Genomic DNA, 19,994 nt, shown 5'->3' with positions numbered 1-19,994 from the left:
CGGCATGGTTTACCACTCCTCAGGAAAAGGGTCAGACCCCCAAGTCCTCACCCAAGGCGCCAGGTAAGGGTAACACAGATTGGACTCCTCTCCAAAGCCTGGGTACCCTCCCCAAGCCTTCCTTTCTTGTAGCTGTTTAGTGACAGCTACCAAGAAAAGTCCCTGGTGTTTACTTATTCCCAAACATGCTCAAACCCTTGACTTTGCTGCTCACTCTAGGTATCCTCACTATAAAAGACTTACTAGGGGGTTTAAAAACCACTTTTTGCTACACGTCTTACTGAGATCCTCTTTTCCTCATGATCGTCCGTCTCTGTGGTCACTGTAGCCCCAGCCAGCTCTAGGAGCTAACCAGATGTTCCTATGAATGGCTCTTCTGGAAAGGCAGAGGCCCAATAATTAGCTAGAGGATGAGCTTTCGTCTTCTAAAAGAAATTCATCTACTTGGGAAACACGTTTAAAAAAAAATGACTCATTTCTATTCTAAATTATTGAATTAGCTAGATTTATCTTTCTGCCACCATCACTCACAAAAAAAGATCTCCTAGAAATGAAGTGAAATCTGTCTTGTCATTAAATACTAAGTCTTCCTCATTATCGCTAATCCCCACTACTTGTCAGCGCAGGTTCTCCCCACCCTTCCATCTCCGTGGAGATGCACTGTGATCAACCAATCAACAGCCACAGTTCTGGTAGTGCCCTCCTGGGACCGAGATCAAAGTCCGCATAGGGGTAGGGGTGTGCACAAAGCCCCCTTGCACAATCTGGGCAGGTGACAACCCTGGTCTTGGCACTCAGGGCCATAAATTGTAGGAAGCAATTTACCTTCCAGATAGCTGTGCAGACCAGACCTGGAAGTTGTAAGGGAAGGGCCGGCCGGCCAGAGGTCGGAATTCTGCTCTCTGCCCCTCTGGTCCCACTCCTGCCTGTCCTCGCCTCCCACAGGGAGGTGGAGAGGCCCAGAGCTCAGAAGGGACATGTTTGGGGCAGAGAGCAATGAGTCTGCACTGAGCACCTGCAATGGGCAGGAGCCGGGCCAGGCACCAGAGGTCTGGGACCTCTAGGATATGTGCCCTAAGTCGTCCTGAGTGAGCGCCTGGATAAGGTAGAGGCCACACCTTGACAGAACCAGCTTAACTCCTGACTGTTGAGGTTCCACGGGTCTCCTGGCTTCCTCCGCATTCCTACCCCCTTTTCCTCACAGTCTGAAGTCACCTCCAGGTAATTCCCCAGAGGAGTGCCTGGAATGTAAAGGGCAAGGCTAAAAATCACCTGATGCTTAAACATAGGAGATCAGGACCTACACTTAACCAAGAATTATAGCTGATGGCTATTGTCAGCCACTCACATTTTAAAATTCTTTTAATGCCTCCTAGCAGCTGAGGTGTTATACATCAAAATGCCTGCTACAGTGGCCCATAGAAAGCCTCAACACATATTTGTTGTGAATGGATGGGTGGGTGGGTGAGTGGGTGGATGGATGGATGGATGGATGGTTGGATGGATGCATCTATGTTTAAATGGATTGATGGGTGAGTTGATAGATGGATGGATGAGCAGATGGATGGATGGATGGATGACTGAGGGAACAGCTGGAGAAAGATTGATTGGGAGGCTCAAAGACAAGGGCATGCTTTTCATGACCTGGGGGTGCCCTGGTAAGGCAGGCATGGGATGGTAGACATAGGAGAGGGAACTTGGGAGCTAGAGGGCTATCTGAGGATCTGGGCAATATAGGTAGGTGATGAGAAAGGCACACACAGAGAACAGCATGCCCAATCTGGAACACAGACCCCAACATGTTGACAGGGCCAGTCTCCCACAGCCGGCTCTGCCTGGCACACAGAGCAGAGTCGGCAGCACCGCAGGTATTTCTCACACCTGCCAGTTAGGGCCCCTGCTGTCCGCCTGGTCACTCACACTGGGTGGAGGCCCAACTGAGGCTGCCTCACACGTCTCAGCAAAGCTGTGACAGGCTGCGCCTGGACTCAAGGACCAATATCTGTGGTCCTGACCTGGGACCTGGGACACCTCCTGACCCCTGACCTGGGACACCCAGCGTGTCCATTTGGCTGCCACAAGTCCCATGTGTAGGCATTGTCACATCAAGTATAGATGCAATAAGGGGGACAGACAGACTTACACTACAAATCATTCATTGTTGGCCTGAAATGCAAATTTAACTGGGCATCCTGTATTTTTATTTAGAAAATCTGACAGCCCTCCCCAAGCCCAGGGATCTCTGGGTGGGCAAATCTCAGTGCTCCCCACCCACCAGCATTGTCAAAGCCCAGCTGCAGTGCTTGCTGAGAGGGGAGGGAGGAGAGAAGGACTCCCCCGACAGGGCACATGATAACATCTCCCCAGTGAGGACAGCTGGGGGACTCGAATGAAAGTGTGTGTGGCAGTGCTAAGCCTCAGGGAGGAGGATGGGGAGAGGGCTGCCACTCCGAGACCACCTCCTTCCCCATCATTTCCTCCACCCTTTCTCCTAAGGAAGCCCCATCCCCAACCTGCGCTCCCGTTCACCGCCCCCCCCCCAGTGTAGAAAGACTCAGTTCCTCTTAGGTGTGGGGGTGACAATGGCAGATCAGCCAGGACCTCCCGTTTTATCCAATCTTCCCCATCCTGCACAAAGCCTCTTCAGTGTCTCGGGCCTCTCTGATCTCTCCGTACATTTCCACAACTAATCACACCACTCCTTCCATTCTGCTGTCTGATGAGTGTGACGGGCCCCAACCGAAATTCTCAGCCCCCAGCCCCTAGTGCTACAGTATGACACAGCTATTGCTTCGAACAGAAAGCTGCTTTATATCCTGGCCTGCTACCCCCCAGCTGGGGGCCTTCAGGCAAGTCTTGTCACACCTCTAAGCCTCAGTTTCATTGTCTGCAAGGAGAGAGCTGTCCCATGGAGGTTGGTGGGGGATTCAAGAATACGACGCACAGCTCTTGGTGCCGGTCTGGCCTGTAGGAGCCCCTGGGGTTCCTGTATCTCCCTTTGCTTTGAGTTGGCTTATTATCATCACCTTTAATTGCGGTAAAATACGCAGAATTTCAAGTTTGCCATCCCGACCGTGTTTAAGCATACAGTTCAGTGGCATGAAGCTCGTTCACGTTGTTGCACAACCACCAGCCATCCCCGGCGCTCTCTTCATCCTATAAAACCGAAACCTGCTCTCATTAAACACTGCCCCCCCTTCCCCTCCCCCGGCCGCTGGCAACCACCATTCCCTTTTCTGCTTCCATAACTTTGACCACTCTAAGTACCTCCTCTAACTGCAAGCGCACAGTATTTTCATTGTTGTGGCAACTGGCTCATTTCACGTAGCATGATGTCCTCAAGGTTCAACCATGTCGTAGCAGGTGTCAGAATTTCCTTCCTTTTTTTAAGGATGAATAATACGCCATTGTGTGCCTACACCACGTTATGCTTCTCCATTCATCCGTTGGTGGACGCTTGGGCTGCTTCCAACTTCTGGCTCTGGGAATAATGCTGCTGTGAACACAGGGGTGTGAATGTCTCTTGGAGCCGCTGCTTCCCATGCAGGTGGGCACCTATCAGAAGTGGGCTGCTGGATCCTACTTTTAATTTTTTGAGGAGTCGCCATACTCCCTAACACTTGCTTTCTGTTCTCTGATAGTAACTCCCACCACTCATGGGGGTGAAGTGGCCATTTCCTCTGTCTGGGGACTTGGTTCTCAGCAGGCACTCCACAGATGTTCGTCCTGTGAACTGGATTCTGTCCTAAGCTTTCTCTGTAAAAAGCTTTCTCTGCCTCCCTGGGAGGCAAACAGGGACTGTTTCTCAGCCTGTGGGGGACCTCAGGCCCTAGCTAGAGCCACCACCTCAGTCTGCTTTCTGAGGCAGGCACTGAGGGGGGGTGGAGGGAGGGTAAGCGCCTGGCAGGGTCCTCACCACGGGGCAAGCACAGCATTGTGGCTCTGTGTGCTGGTGCAGCCCAGAGACAACGTGCCTGGTCAGCTCTGACACAGCCAAGGACAAACACAGCCCCGTGACTGAAGCCGTCTGTGTCCTCGGGCTGTTGATTTCTTTCCAGCTTTTGGTACTGAGTTTGCTCCTCTTCCCAGATTCCAGCAGAGAGGCCTTCTCTCCTCCGCTGAAGCCCCGGTTCTCACTGCCGTACCCAAAGGCAGAATGGGTGGTACCCTGAAACCCCACCAGAAGGACCCCATCTCCATGGGGGAAGATGACCTCTCACAGACTCAGCAGCACACACAGGAGAAGGCACCCCCGAGGAGGCTGGGAAGTGAAAACAGTAAACTCCGATGAGAAATGGTAATGATCTAGAACAAGATTGAGATGGCAGACCTGTGGATAGCCTGCTGTCCCTCTCTTCGAAGCAAAGGCTTTAACGTGGCTTTGGAGCCAGAGACCTGGCTGGGTTCAAATCACAGCTCCATCAGCACATGCTGTGTGACCTCACACAGGCTCCTAACCTCTCTGAGTACTGCTAGGCACATGAGGACGTAACACCAGAATCCCAGGGTTGCCCTATGGCTTTTCAGAGCAATCTGGGTCCTCCTAACTGCCCCCAGGGGGATCACAGCCACTGGACTGCCACTAATGAATGCAGACCCTCTGCTCTGTCCACCCCCAACTGCTATGATCCCATACCCATTGAGACCATCGATCAGAGCAACACATGAAATTCAAGGACAACAGCCTTTCTTTTTCTGACATGATCTGGCTTGTTCTTAAGGGAAAAAACAGCCCCTCTGCAGCTCCAGCTCCACACCGCCCTTTGTGTTTGGGCTTCTAGGGAAACGGAGTTCTGCTGGTGGTTTCCTTCCAGGACCCCCTCCCTCCAGAAATTCCCCAACGGCTGCCAAGCCCATTGATAAGAAAAGTGAGCAATTTCCAGACAGAGGCCAGCACATTTCAGAGATGTGGAACGGAGGCAACGCCTCTCCAGCACCCCCACCCCACCCCAACTCCCCATGTACACAGTCACAGGTCACCTGGCCACACTCGCCACAGCACAAGACCTCCTGGAATGCACCAAAGACATGACAGGCCAACCCCGAGGAGGGCTGAGATGATCATCTCCTCCATGGTTTGTCGCTCCTGCCCCTGTCCCCAAATCCTGGACATTCAGGCTATGGTGGAGGTGCGGGGTGTACTGGACCCCCACAACACACCCGGGACTTGGAAGGACAGAGATTCAGGCATTTGATAAACATCCATTTAGCCATTATTTATGGACCACAAACCAGGTGCCGGACACTGTCCTGGGTATTAGGGCACATGAGTGAGCCAAACAGACCCTTTAGGCCCAAGGATGGGAACCTCCCCGCCCCGCCCCCATGTCAGTGGTGTTCAAAACTTCTGCACACTCTGCCTACTGGAAACCTCCTCCACTGAGGGAGCAGAGAAGACAGTGGGAACCCCAACCGAAGAGCAAAGTCCAAGAACGAGAAACCGCCCAGCCAAAGACAAACAAGGCCTTCAGTGCACAAAGCGATTATAACCATGAATGCAAGGAAGTCGGAACGCACGGGAAATGAAAGCTGGCCATCCTGAAGAAGGACCCATCCATCTTTCTTACCCAGGTCAAGCTCAAGACAACTCCGCAAAGCACATCCAAATTTTCCACTTTTTACGCCAGGAAGGGGGACATGAGGCTACGGGGCCAGGCCCAGGGTCTCTGACGACGCCTGAGTCAGGGCTGCCCGCTTGCAGCCTCCCCTGGGGTCCGCAGCCTCCCTCCACCTTTTACCCTCTGGGTCTGCCTCTCCCAGACTCACTCCCTGCACAGTCAGGATGGGCGTGGTCCCTCAGCGCCTTTAGCGAGACTTCCGGGCCTCTGCCTCCTATGACGTCCAGGCTCTCTGCCACAAAGGCCACAAAGCCTCCTTCCTCCCTTCTCTTCTCCCACCCCTACCCCCTTCAGCCCCCACCCCCCACCCCCCAACCGCAATCATTCACACCCTCCCTCTTGGGTCCCAGGGCCTTCCCTCACTCCCTCTTCCCTGCCGCTCTCCAGCAGCTCTGCTCCTCCTCCAAACTCAACTCCCCTCCCACTCCACCCCTCCCTGGAGAAGTAAGGTGCCCCTGTTCCGGCCTTCTGTGCCCTGACCCCTGAAAGGCTGCGGTCCACAGTCTTCTGTCTGTCCTGGTACCTGGCACAGAGCAGGAAAAGATGGAAGCATTTATTGAGTACCTATGGTATCAGGCTATGTCTACAAAGGCCATCTCAAAGAACATTCTCAACAAATCCATGACGTGGTACCATTCCAGCTTACGGAGAAGGACACCGGGACCTCAGAAGAAGAGAGGGTTTCGGAGCAAAGAGTCATCACTGTAGAGAGAAAAGCAGGCAGCTGGCTATGTCCAGAGGGAAGTAGAGCTTGAATTGGACTCAAAAAAAAAAAGAAGAGGATTCTGGCAAACCCAAAGGAGGGAGGGAGAGAAGAGGGATGCTTTCAAGGCAGGGGCCACGAGAGAAACAAAGGCCCTGAGGTGGGGAAGTCTGAGAAGTGACTGGCAAGGCAACATGGGGCTGTTCCACTACATCGGGGATAGAGTTAGAGAAATCAGGAGCAGGAAGCCGGGAACGACAGGAAGAGCACCCGCTTGTCATGGAATCAGGGGACCTTCTGAGTAAGGGCCGGCAGTGCTTTCAAGAAAGGGAATCCTGGTTGACTCCCCCCAGGTAAAAAGCCCTTCCCGAGAGGTTCAGAGACTCCCAAATCTCAGCCTGCAGAAATGACTCTGGAGGCAAACCCGCGGTCCCAGTCCCCACCTTCCATGCCTCATTTCTCCTCCTCCCAGGGACCCTCCCCTGCAGGGCGGTCCTTACCTCCACTTCCCCTCAGCCCTGGCTCAGGTTACTGCGTGACTGAGGTCAGTCTTCCTTAGGAAGTGAGTTGCGTGTTATACTCGTGTGTGGGTACACCTGTGAACACGCGCTCCTGCTCCAACAAACTGAAAGTGGGGCCTGTCTGCCTCCTTCCCTGAGACCCACCCAACCTCTGCACACTGGGTTCCCAGTCAGCTGGGCTTCCCCAGCGGCTGCAGCAAAAGCACCCGGAACGCCAGCAGCTGGCACGGGGGAGCGCATGCGCCTGCTGGATCTGGAGAACAGCATGGGAGTCATCAAGGAAACGGGGACCCTGAACCTAGGGACGGATGAGGGCACCTGACTCAGGCAGTCTGCCAACCCACTTAAAGGAAAAACTCCTAACAGAAGGAGGAAGGTCCCAGATGGTTACACTCTGGGGGAACGCCCAGCTCATGCTCCCTGCACTTGTTCCAGAATGATCAGAGTGGCAATAGGGTTGGTGCTCTAACCTCCCAAATCAGCCCCAGGGATCCTGTGTACATCAGACCCTTCGTCTGTAAGGTGGCCAGGCAGAAAGCCCCCTGCTGCCTCTGCCCCTCAAGGCTCTTCCAGGTGCTTGGCTCTGACCCTGACCGACACCTCAGCCCTTGAATGGACCATGTAATAAGTCATCCTTGGAACTGCCTGTTGGCTCAGTGGGGACTGTTGCTTGATGTGCAAGGAAAGTGGGTCTGGTGATGAAAACAGAGCTGCCTGAAGAGCCCCTAGCCCTGGAGATGCCTTCACTGCACTCAGGAGGGAGGACATGGTTAAGTGGGGCAAAAAGCATCGGAGGGGATCCTGGTCCTGCTTAGCAGTGGCCAGCCCTGAACGGTAGTCATAGCACACAATCTGGCTGGCCCTTCTGTCTTCAGCGATTGAAGATTTGGCCAAACCACTGGTCAGACAGATTTTCCCCCAAGCCCTGCATTAATTGGGTTTTGGATTCTATAACCCACGCTGCTGAGCTGGAGCTTCTGGGCGTCAAGGTGGGGGCCATGACTCAAAGCCCAAACTGGCGGACACCTGGGCTCTGCTTGCCTGTACAGCGAGCCCGGGGAAAGCAGCTTTGGGGGCTGGCTCTGAGGTGCCCCGGCTGGTGGGCTTCCAAGTTCCTTGGCACAGGCCAGCTACCCTGGTGGCTGTGTTCTGGGTTGTGTGTACTGGGTTGTCTCCCTGGGGGCAGCTGCACCTGGGTGGGGAGAGCTGGAAGCTGCCTGCTTCGCAGCCTCTGCACTCCTCCCAGGATGATCCAGCTCAGCCTGGCCTCGTGGGCAACCTGTCCTTTTCGGCTCCAGCCTGGCAGAACCCAGCCAAGGATGGCAAAGCCGCCTGCTACCCCTTCTCCCTCCCTCCCTCTCTAACGTTCCTTGGGAAGAAGGAGGTGACCAGAGATCTTTGTTATTCCTACATCATGCTTGGAACATAGTAGGTGTTCAATAAATACTACTCTCTCCTCCATGGGGGGATGAGAGGCCACACACCAATGGTTCAGAGCTGGGCTCTGGAGTCAGACCAAGGGTGCACTCCAGCCCGCGCTTTCTAGAGATCTGAGTTTGAACAAGTCACCACTCACCATGAGCATGGATTGCAAGGGTGCCGGGCCCAGGGTGTGTGCCATATACACATTTGATATTGTTTATCTTTTTTTAAAGATTGTATTAATTTATTTGAGAGAGAGAGAGCACACATACACAAGCAGGGGGAAGGGGGAGCAGAGGAAGAAACACTCTCCAATGAGCAGGGAGCCGGATGCAGGGCTCCATCCCAGATTCCCGGGATCATGACCTGAGCTGAAGGCAGATGCTCAACCGACTGAGACACCCAGGAGCCCCTGATAATATTTATCTTAGAAGAAGAATCCAGCTGTGTCCAAACGAGAGCCTGAAATGAAACAAATGCTCGAATCCAGTCATACAGGGTAACGGCTGGGTCCCTACCCTGAGCAATGACTCTTCCTCGCATATCCCATCTAGAGGTGGGCTCCAGGCTCTGAGAAGTCATAGACAATCTGTGTGTTAGCCCCACCACCACCCCACTTGTGGACCATGCAGGAAACACCTCTGTCCCACAGTGGGGGCTGGCTTTCAGCATAAACCAAGTAGAAAGTAACTTTTCCCACAGAAGAGGAGGCAATACAACCAGACTCGCTTCTCCAAAGCTATACACAGAATGCTGATCTTGACAGAGGTTAGAAGACAGCTTCTGGAAGAGCTCCTTCTCATCCAAGAGATGGAAGGATCCAGTTGGTAAGGAAGCCTTGCAGCTGGTAGACAGCATTCCCCAGAATCCTTCAAAGGAATCAGTGGATAAAGATTGAAGACGGCAAAACTACTATAAAAATAACCACCTTTCTAAACAGGAGAGCAGATGACAGTCATGGGCCTGGGCCTTGCCGAGCCTGCACTCGGCCAATCCCGCAGCAGCCCCCCCGGGTGGGCTCGATCCACACCCCCCTTTGCAGGAAGGGAAAAGATGGGTGCCATGACTAAGCTGTTTGCCCAAGATCTTGTAGCAGGGAAGCAGAGTTGGGATCCAGACCAGGCCTGCCTTGCCTAAAACCCAGGCTTTAAATCACAACTGTAGGGGCGCCTGGGTGGCTCAGGGGGTTAAGCGTCTACCTTCAGCTCAGGTCACGATCCCAGGGTCCTGGGATGGAGTCCCACACGGAGCCCCGTGCTCAGTGAGGAGTCCGCTTCTCCCTCTCCTCCTTGATCTTGCTCTCTCTTGCTATCCCTGTCTCTCAAATAAAGAAATAAAATCTTTAAAAAAGAAAGAAACCACAACTCTATGCCAGAGTCAGAGGCGGGAATCTACACACAAGGGCTCGAGGCCAGCGGACAGAAAGCAGGACAGGAAAACTGGGGCCACACAGCCCTGTACCCAGGCGCTGGAAGAACGGCCCAGAACTATGCCCTTTTGCCAGTTCTGCTGGGCTGTTTGCGTCTAGGGAGAAGGAAACGAAGCCAGAGGCCACCACTTGCCATGTGTGTTTTGAAGCCAGACTTGACGGGACCCATCCGGTCCAATGTCCCTGTCCTGTCCCTTCAGTCCCCATGTTCAGGTGGGGGGATGAAGGAAAGGAACGAACTGATGATTATGTCCACATTTCCACGCTGACAGACTGGACAAGACAGTGGTGACTAGAGCCCCTTGCTCCCAGGAAGTGCACAGGGTTTGCTGGTTAGATTCATGCTCTCTGCGACGGAAATGGGGATTTCAATGCTCTGACCAAGGCCGCAAGGAAGGGAGAAAAACCAACTGCCTGGGAGTGTGTCACCTCTTCACCTCCTCACCTCCCAGTGAGGCACTGGCCTCACCCATCTTGCTGCTCTGGGTGGCTGTGACCTGTGATGGGCCAAGCAGGGCCTCACCGAGACCCCAGGCTCTGGGGGTGAGACGAAGTCCCTTCCTGGCACGTCTGCGAAATCCTGGGCACTGACTAAATTATTACCTCAGAAAATGGGTTCTTACTCACTCACCCCTCTGTTCATCCAATATCAACACACACATTTCTTCGTGGTTAGAAACAGGCTATCTACGAAATAAATCTTGAAAAACAACTTGGAACCAGCTGTTTGTTCCGGGGGGTTTTCCCTGATGAATGGCCAAGCTGAGCTATAGCGTGGACATCTTACCACTCACTCCTTGCACCGCTGCAGAGACCAGCTGGTGGGGTGCAGGGGCCTGGGTTCACATCTTGACTGTGTGCTGGGTCTCCACTGGCCTGAGCCTCCTTCCTATAATGTGGGCAGCCAGCACACCCATACACCCTGCCGCATTTAGAAGCCGTTGTCATCATTATTCTACGAAACAGTGAAAATAGTTCTTGCCTTCTCCTTTTGAAGCCCCTTTTTGCCGGAAAGGGGAAATTGGACCCTTCCTTTACTTCAAAATGTGTTCTTGGTTTTTTTTGGCAATTAAAAAAAAATCCTAGATGTTCTTTGTACCTCTCTGCTCCCCACATGCCCCAAACCATCACCCCCCCATATAATTTATGACATTCCCTTTTGCTGGTACATCTGCCGCTATGGTACTAACGGTCATTAACCATTTTTGCTGAGTTTTTTAAAATTACTTCCTTAGAAACTATAAAGTAAAACCTCTTTCTTTAACCACCCCCACCCCAGGCCCCTGTGCTCTGTAAAAGCACTTCGAGTTGAACCAATCACCTGTCTGCCTGGGGGGATATCTGGTAAGGCTGGATCTGCAATAGGAATTCATCACATGAACAGTATCTCACCACTGCAAAGGCTCCATGGATAAAGCTGGAAAGTTTACAGCCACTTCCGGCGATTTGGAAAGATCCTCAGCCATGGTAAATAATGTTTGTTCTTACAGGAGAAAAATCGAAGACCAGCAGGAACTGCACAGAATTTCATTTTCTTTCTTGGGGAGGGAGCTGTTGCTCCATGAGAAGAAAAGGATGTTCAGTCTAGGTCGTTCTGTTTTGTTTTTTAAAGATTTTATTTATTTGAGAGAGAGCACAAGCAGGGGGAGCAGCAGGCAGAGGGAGAAGCAGCCTCCCTGCCGAGCAGGGTATTTGATCCCAGGACCCTGAGATCATGACCTGGGCCAAAGGCAGGCGCTTAACCGACTGAGCCACCCAGGCACCCGCTTGGCCTAGGTTTTAACCTGTGATGTATTTCCAGCCTCGGAGATGTATTTCCACTATGTATTCAGCTGACTGGTGGTGAGAAGCATCCCAGGTCTCTGAGGTGAACTTATCTCCTCCCCTCGCTGACAATGTCCAGAGCAAGGTACCGGATGGGGCTCAAGATTTATTTCTACACTGGTCCTGAACTATGGTTTTGTGGCTTGAGCAACACCAGCGAACCTCCCCATGTCTGATGAAAGCAGATGAGCTCTGGCCCAGATACTGACATGAGACCCCCCAGGCGGCACATGGTGTTTGATGGGGTTGGAAACACAGACTCTTAAGGGTTGGAAAAGGCTTTTCGGGGAGCACCTGGCTGATAGTTCTGAGACCTGGTTGCACACTGGACTCTTGGGAGAGCTTTAAAGAAATTTGGATGCTGGGGCCCACCCTCCAGCCATCTGATTTGGTGAGTCTGGGTGGAGGCCCCGGGGATCTGCACTTGGAGACCCTGGACCCACCTGGCCCCCATAATCTATAGAGCAGAACTGAGCTCAGGGAGAAGTGAATCAGGTGCCAGGGTTATTTATTTTAATTATATAAGTTCACCTTTATTTTTTATTTATTAAAAAAAAATTAAGTAATCTGTACAGCCAGCTTGGGGCTTGAACTCATGACCCCAAGATCAAGAGTCACACACTCCTCTGACTGAGCCAGCCACAAAGCTACCTGACTCTACCTGGGATCTGAGAGTGGCCCCACCCCCTGCCAGGCATTCTGCTCTCCAGCAGCAGCATGAGGGTTGGAAGAAGGGCAGAGGGCAGGGGATGGTGCTCAGATGTTGATTATTTCCTTTTTTTTTTAAAGATTTATTTATCTACCTGTTTATTTAACAGACAGAGATCATAAGTAGGCAGAGGCAAGGCAGAGAGAGAGGAGGAAGCAGGCTCCCTGCGGAACAGAAAGCCCCATGCGGAACTCGATCCCAGGACCCTGAGATCATGACCTGAGCTGAAGGCAGAGGCTTTAACCCGCTGAGCCACCCAGGCACCCCAGATGTTGATCATTTCCTAAACGTGCCAGGCCCTATGTCTCTACTATCTTCCCTCTGTCCTGTGAAGCAGATGTTATTATTCCCACTTTGCAGATGAGAAAACCTAGGCTCAGAGAGGCTGAGTCATTGGGTCGACGACGACACACAGTTGATTAAATGACAGAGTTGGGGTCTGAATCCAGGTGGTCCTTCTTTGGCTCATGCTGGTGTGGCCTCAGCAGTCCAGCAAGTGGTGAGGTGAGATCAGAGAGATAAACTGAAGCTGGTTAACCAGAGCCTTGGAGGGCATGGTAAAGCATGTGGATTCTTCCCAAGAAACAAGAAGTCACTGAAGGTTTTGGGCAGGGAGAAGGGCACACTGTTGTGCTGTCTGTGTCCTGTGGACAAGACTGACAGCCCCTTCGAGGCAAGAGCCCCAAACTCTGTGCAGGGTAACTCCGGGGCTTGGCTCTGAATGATCCCCACAGGCATGTATTTTTTGGTGATTACTGGCTGCTTGGCACCAGTCTCTGAAAGAGTAAAAGACAATCCACGGTGAAATTGGGATTACAGTGTTACAAATGTCCGCTCCTGCCCCCAGTAACCACATCACTCATCCAGACACATTGCTACGAATTTACAGGAAGTCTGGGTGAGAGCAGGACTGAGGATCACCATTGTAAAACAAAGAGATCTTTCGCTGAGTAAATAATCGCGCAAATGATGCTGGAGAAGAAAGTTCACATCACACAGGCAAACTGCTTAAACAGTTAAGTGGAACCAATGTAAATGCCAGGAATGGATAACTGAACTACCTATGTGTTCAACAGTATTCCCTAATTCCGAAGTTTCCCATGCATACCCACACATACACAAAATCAGTTTGAATTAGTGATACTTAACTCTATCTGAATGTCTCAGATTAAACTATCCCAGCACTCAGCTTATCAATTGGTAACATTTGGAGGTTACCATGATCGAACCCAAAGAGACCCCTAACCCCACATGGGCACACTCGCACATCCAAAACCAGTCCTGGTTTTTAGTTGGCTTTCAATTTGGTGCCGCCCTATACCTGAGTAAGCTTCTAATTTCAGCCTCTTTACCTCGTTTAACGTTAATTCTTCACCCTTACAGAGTTTTCCAGACCAAAAGCACTAGACCAGCCACTGTCAGCAGAAGTGGACTCATACTCCCTGCTTGCGAAGGCACCGACCCCGTGTGTGTGAAGGGAATACAGAAAAAAGAAAAAATAATCTGCATCTAAAAACACTAGGCTTTATGTATAGCATATTCATTCTTTCAACCCGGCAATTTGATTTCTGGGAATTACCCTAAAGAAATCCTCTGGATGAGAAAGCAGCTGTGTGTAGTGGAAAAGACCATGGAGCTCCTTATCTCCGAGAAGAACAGAAATAACCCCAATACGCAGCAAACGAATGGGTGAGGGGAATGTTGGGCAGCACTGTGATGTAGTATCATAGAGCCATTCAAAAGAGGCTCATAGGAGGCTCCTGGATAGCTCGGTCAGTTAAGCCTCTGCTTTCGGCTCAGGTTGTGATCCCAGGGTTCTAGGAGCGAGCTCCACGTCCACAGGAAGCCTGCTTCCCCTTTTCCCCACTGCTCATGCTTTCTCCCAAATAAATAAAATCTTAAAAAAAAAAAAAAAAGATGCTCACAATGCATTAATGGTAATCTGAGGAATGTTTCTAGTGATGGTGTATGATGGTGTATCATCACATTTAAGACACCATTGGTTATATGACATATCACAATTTCATGTATCAGGAAGGAAAAAAACATATCCAGGATCGGTTATCTAACAAGAGGCATCTAAGTAGCTAGGATCTCGAAGGGCTAGTCCCTAAATGCAAGGGGGATGAAAGACAGCCCTTTTGGGCAGAAAGTATGTCTCATCCTGTCCCTGGGTGCAGGGAGGGAACATGATCACTTGAGAACAGGAAACCCATACTCACACAGTCTGAGTCTAAATTTGCACTACAGACATGGTCTCCAAACACCTCCAGCGAAGGCTGAAACTGAATTTAAATTTAATGTAAAGTCTTCTCAAGTTGGCAGTGCCCCCAGGTGACTGTCAGAAGCAGTAGGAACCCGGTTTGGAAGAGGTGAATTTCAAGAGGCTGACGGCAGCTGGAAAGCCATCAGCTGTGATGTTAGAATGGGACGATCAACCAGTCTTAGAATTAATGTTAAGCTAAAGAGCAGAATAAAATGGCACATGGGCAATGATAGGTCTTTGCAGAGGTGACCAACTAGAAGGAAATACACTAAAATGTTAACTGTGGTTTTCTGTAGCTGTAAGATTAGAACTTTTTCTTTAAATGACATTTTCCCGATTTTCCTGAAGAAACCCCGTGTTTAAGTGACCGCATAGGAAACATAAGAGAAATAAATCAGGGTGATAGAAGGAGGGAGGGGGTGACTTTAGGTGGGGTGTCATGGAGAGAGCACCTTGGAGGAGGTGACACTGAACGGAGAAGAGGGCAGCATGGGAGAAGCTGTAGGAACTGTTCACCACTGCCTCCCATATGAGAATGGGGCTTGGATCACAGGGCAGATGCCTGAAACACATTTGTTAAATGAATACAGGAATTAAGGAATAGTTGCTGACTCTCAAGGGGTCCCCACCAGTGTCTGCAGTCTCTTCAGTGGGGCCATTCTCACCAGACTGAGCTGACGAACAGGGCCAGGATACCAACAAGACCAAGGGCAAAGCTCAGCAGAGAACTGAAGTCATGGCACTGGACCTGTTTCCTCACCTACGAAATGAGGTGAGTGCCTTTGCTGCCACGGGGGCTCAAAGTCAGCTTCAGCTGACACAGGTCTTTGAAATATTAAGCCCAGTGCAAGCACGAGGGGCTGCCATGTTCTAGGTCTTCACAAGAGCCCAGTGACACCTCCCGGCAGCTGCTCTGCTGCACACAGCTAACCTTGCTCCATGGTCAGGGGGTAAAAGATGCCGCATCAGCTCCAGCCTTCCTGTCCGCCTGTGCTTTCCTGGATGCATTTACTCTGTGCCAGCCCAGCTGGATGCTGCAGATCCAGAGATGAGAGATGGGGCCCTGCCCTCGGGAGGGGCACAGCGCACCTGGGGCCACCAGATGAGTGGGGATCATGATCCCCTAGCATGTGACCGACAGTGCAGCTGGGAAAACAAGCCAAAGGAGGCTCCCTGCACCTGGTGCTCAGGTAAAAACAATAGCAGACATTTGGGGGGAGGGGGCAAGAATTGAGCATACTCTAGGTTTTTGTACATTTTCATTTTGTCGTCACCAAGCTATGAGGTTATCACCATTTCACAGATGGGGGCCAGAGGCTCTACTGGTTAGTTGTCAAGGTCCTGGAGCTTGGAACCAGCCCAGCAAAAACTCCTGTCTTGGCCGGAGGGATTCTAGAGTCTGGGCCCCTAGCCCACTAGCATGCTGAACGAGTGTGTGTGCACATGTGTATTGCCGGGGCGGTGGCGGGGGCAGGAGGCAGAAGGGGGCAGGAGGCTGCTGCAGGCCGAGGGGAGACCCTGCCACATTTAGGGACCAAAGGCCAAGGGGCAATGGCGGGCACTGGAGGGACATGGAGGGTCAGGTGTGCCGTGGCTTTCTCGTGAAAGGGCTGATGTGAGCAAACTCACAAAGGGGTCTGAAGGTGAAATGCCCCTGGGCTTTCTGTAGAGGTCAACTCCCTGCCCTAAGCGGCCCACTCAGAGGACATTGAGCAAGTGGCCAAATCCTGAATCCTACCCCTGTTCCAGATGCTCAGGGGGAACTGGCCTGGTGGGACAGGGAGCACACCCAGGTGTCGCCAAGGGCAACCCGGGAGCGCAGCATCGTCTCCTGGTCTGTGTGTGCTGCGGGACCCTTGGGCTCTCCCAGAGGAGGGACCCTTCCTGGAGCTCGGAGGAGGAAGAGCCACGCTGGCCTGAATGGAATTCCAAAGATGGCCCTGGCTGGCTCCGTCAGTGGAGCATGTGACTCTTGATCTCAAAGTTATGAGTTCAAGTCATGGGGTGTGGAGCCTACTTGAAAAAAAGTAAAAATAAAAAAAAATTAAGAACCCCCCCAGCTTTCCCGTGGGTCCTCTGCTCATGCAAACACTAACCGGGGTGCTGCTGTGAGAGGACTTTGCCGATGGAATCAAGTTTACTACTACGGCGACCTTAAAATAGAGAGATTATTCCGGAGTATCTGGTGGTGCCCAGCGTAATCACATGAGCTCTTAAAAACAGAAAAAGGCGGCAGAAGAGCGATACAGCCGGAGGTCCAGTCAGAGACCAGAAAGCATGAGAACTCCATTCACCGTCAGTGTCTCTGAAGGGGGACACACGCTGGGAAATGCAGGTGGCTGACAATGTCCCCGGCCGTGAGCTAGCGAGGGCATGGGAGCCTCAGTCCCACAACTCCACAGGAACAAATTCTGCCAACAAGCCTAATGAACGTGGGAGCAGATTCACCCCTGAAGCCTCCAGAAGGGAATGTCACCCTGCTGACATCCTGCCTTGGGCCTTGTGAGACTCTGGCAAAGAGCCTGCCAGGCCACCCTATGCCCCAGCTTCTGACTGACAGAAACTGTGAGATAATGGGCACTTTGTAAGCTGCTAAATTTGTGGCAATTTCTTACGACAGCATTGGAAACCAAGGACTAATAAATACAGGAGCTATCTGAGGACAGACCGCCCAGGCCCAGGAGTGGATGGCACAGGGCCCGGCATGCAGGCAATGACAGGGCGGGCTACGGCTATCACCTCCACACTGCTCTGAGGAAAGGGAAGAAGGGAACCACAGGATCTGGGCCAGCGGAGGCACGGTCACCAGGAGGGCCATTCACTCATTCACTCAGCTCGCCTTTCTCAAGCCCATGCTATGACCTATGCACTGGGCGGGTGTCTGGAACTCTCATGAGGGGAAAGATGGCCCACCAGACTCAAGCCACTGAAATGAGTCCTGTGGCAGGAACAAAGTTCCCGATGCTGTGGGAGATCAGAGAAGAATCACCAGTCCCCCAGGGGCTGACAAGTTTTCCCAAGTCCTGAAGCCCTCTTGGGTCTTGGCGGTCAGGAGGGTAAGAGGTTAGGTGGGGGTGGACCGCCCTGAGAAAAGAAGAGCAAGGCCACGGGATGGAGAGGTCATGCCGGGCACACTCGGGAAGGACCGGGGATGTGGCAGGCCACGGGAAAAGGAATTGGCCAACAGGTGGGCTGCAGCACAGGAGGGCCCCGAGGTCAAAAAGGGAAGTTGGACTGAGGATGCTAAGCAGGGAGAAGACCATGGCAGGGGCAGGGGAGGACCACACATCTCAGGACTCCATTCACCCAGACTCGGGATAGGCAGGCCTGAGCGGATGGACTAAAGCACCCATGTGCCCTCTGTAAATGAATGAATGTACACTTTGCTTTGTGTACCAGCCTCCCAGGTGGCTATGCTATGAGTACCTGGCACATGACAAGCCATGTTAGCTTTCGAGGTGAACCTAAAGACAAGGGCAAGCCTCTGAGAGACTGACCACATCAGGGAAAACAGCAGCACTGGGAGTCCGGGCCTGAAGGGACGGCAGGCAGCAGCCCTCCACCTGCGGCTCTGGCACAGAGCGGGAAGCAGGCCCTGACGTCCACCAGGAACGGGGCAGTGGCCACATGTGGCAGGGCCACCTCCAAACTCCCTTCCTGGATGAAAACCAGGTGCTTGTCCTAAAGGAGGCGCTCTAGAGATGGGAAACATTCCCAGCTCCTGTCTGCCACAGAGTGGGCTGCAGAGGCCCTGAGGTCATCTAGCTACAGGGAGTGGGCTGAGAAGGATTTCTGACTGCTCTAAAGGGGTCCAGAGGCAGTGGCTCTAGCAGGACTTCCTGGCCAGCTGCTGGCAAGCCGTCCCCTCCTCAGGCTTTACACTCCCCAGCGTGGTAATATTAACAGCTCCCATTTCTTTAAATGCAAAGTGCTTTCCATGTTCGATTCATGCGATCCTCAAAACAATCACCCATGTTTTTCTTAGCCCATTTCAGAGTTGGGACCAGTACCAAGGTTTTGCATTTTAAATTGTTTTAACCAGCAAATCTCTTCTTGGAAGGAAATAGTAAAAGACAAACCAACATGAAAAACAGAGTAGAGCAACTCTGGATGGGACAAAGGCTAGAGTCCCACTTAACTAACATCCTCCCGCCAAACAATGATTCCCAAGGGGTTCTTTAGAAACCAGGGGCCCTGAAGACACATCTAGAAGGCCTGGCAAGGCTCACTTGGTTGTAAGTCCCTTCCCCAGGACCACCCATTTTCTCCTAGCTGAGGTGTGGGGGAAGTTGTAGGGAGATCTCTGAGAGCTAGGATTGTCCACATCACACCATGCTTCACGAGCATCCTGTTAATGCTGACCTGGAAAAGCCAGCTCCTGCAGTGGACCGTGGCCCCTACCTCTCTCAGGAAGCCCTTCCTTGTTACCCCACAGAGACCCTGACTGACACTAGGCATGTTCCTCGGAGCCCCGTACCTTAGCATCGACTTTCCATTCCCATTGCAGATGGACTGCATGGGACGGGCAGGGATCTGAAAGACAGGCAGGATGAGCAACCGGGACTCCGCTGGGTAGGGGACAAGTGGAGAAGACAGGAAGGAGTACTCCAGGGTCTGTCCAGTGGGCAAGAGAGAGGGTAGTGCTTCAAATCACAGACCTGCTGCAACAGGGCTGGCCCTTGGAAACCACCTTGGAAACAGCCCAGGAAACTGAGGCCGGGATAGACCAGGGTGAATCTGCTGAGGTCTCTCAGCTGCTGGGTGGCAAGGCCTAAACTAGTACCCAAATTTCTTGACCTCTCTGCTCCAGTGCCCTTCCCCAGTCTGATTCTGTGAGGCTCACATTTAGGCAGGCTCAAAAAGTAAACCTGAGGATTCAGGACTTAAAAGCCCAGAGCCTTCAATCCGAGTTTCACTCTGTTCTGAAACTGTCGGGTGACCTGGGGCAGGAAGCACCTGCTCGCGGGTACTTTGCCCGGTGGCCCCCACAGGGTTCTAACACCCTCCCCCCAGCACCTGCCCTCCACCTCTGGAGTGAAGGGGGCAATATGAGGTCCCCGCCGCCGTCGCCTGGGCACTGTGCCTCAGCCATTCCTCATGCAGCAAGGACTGCCATTGCCCTTCCAGGCAGAATCCAGCCCTGGAGGTCATCTTGTCCAGGTAAAGCTCCCCACCCCACCCCGCCCGGGCCTCCCTTGGTCGGCACTGGGTAAACAAACTACCCCCTCTCTGCACGCACCCGCGCGCGCGCACACACTCCACACAGGCACGCCCCGCCATGTGCATTCATACTTACCGGCACCCACCCGCCCCCTGCTCCCAAACTCCCACACTCCCACACCCGTCGGCCACGCGCCTTCGCTCGTGCCCACGCCGTTGCCCCTGGGCGCTCCCGACACTGGACCTCAGGACAGCTCCCCAGCCTCGGGGTCGGTTGCCGGCAAAGAGAGGTAACCCGGCGAGCCCCGCCCCGCCCCCGCCCCCGCCCCCGGCCCCGCCCCG

This window comes from Mustela erminea, chromosome 8, assembly GCF_009829155.1.
Source record: "Mustela erminea isolate mMusErm1 chromosome 8, mMusErm1.Pri, whole genome shotgun sequence".
In the NCBI taxonomy this organism is placed as follows: domain Eukaryota; kingdom Metazoa; phylum Chordata; class Mammalia; order Carnivora; family Mustelidae; genus Mustela; species Mustela erminea.
The sequence above is the reverse complement of the archived record's forward strand: the minus strand, read 5'-3'. Positions refer to the sequence as shown.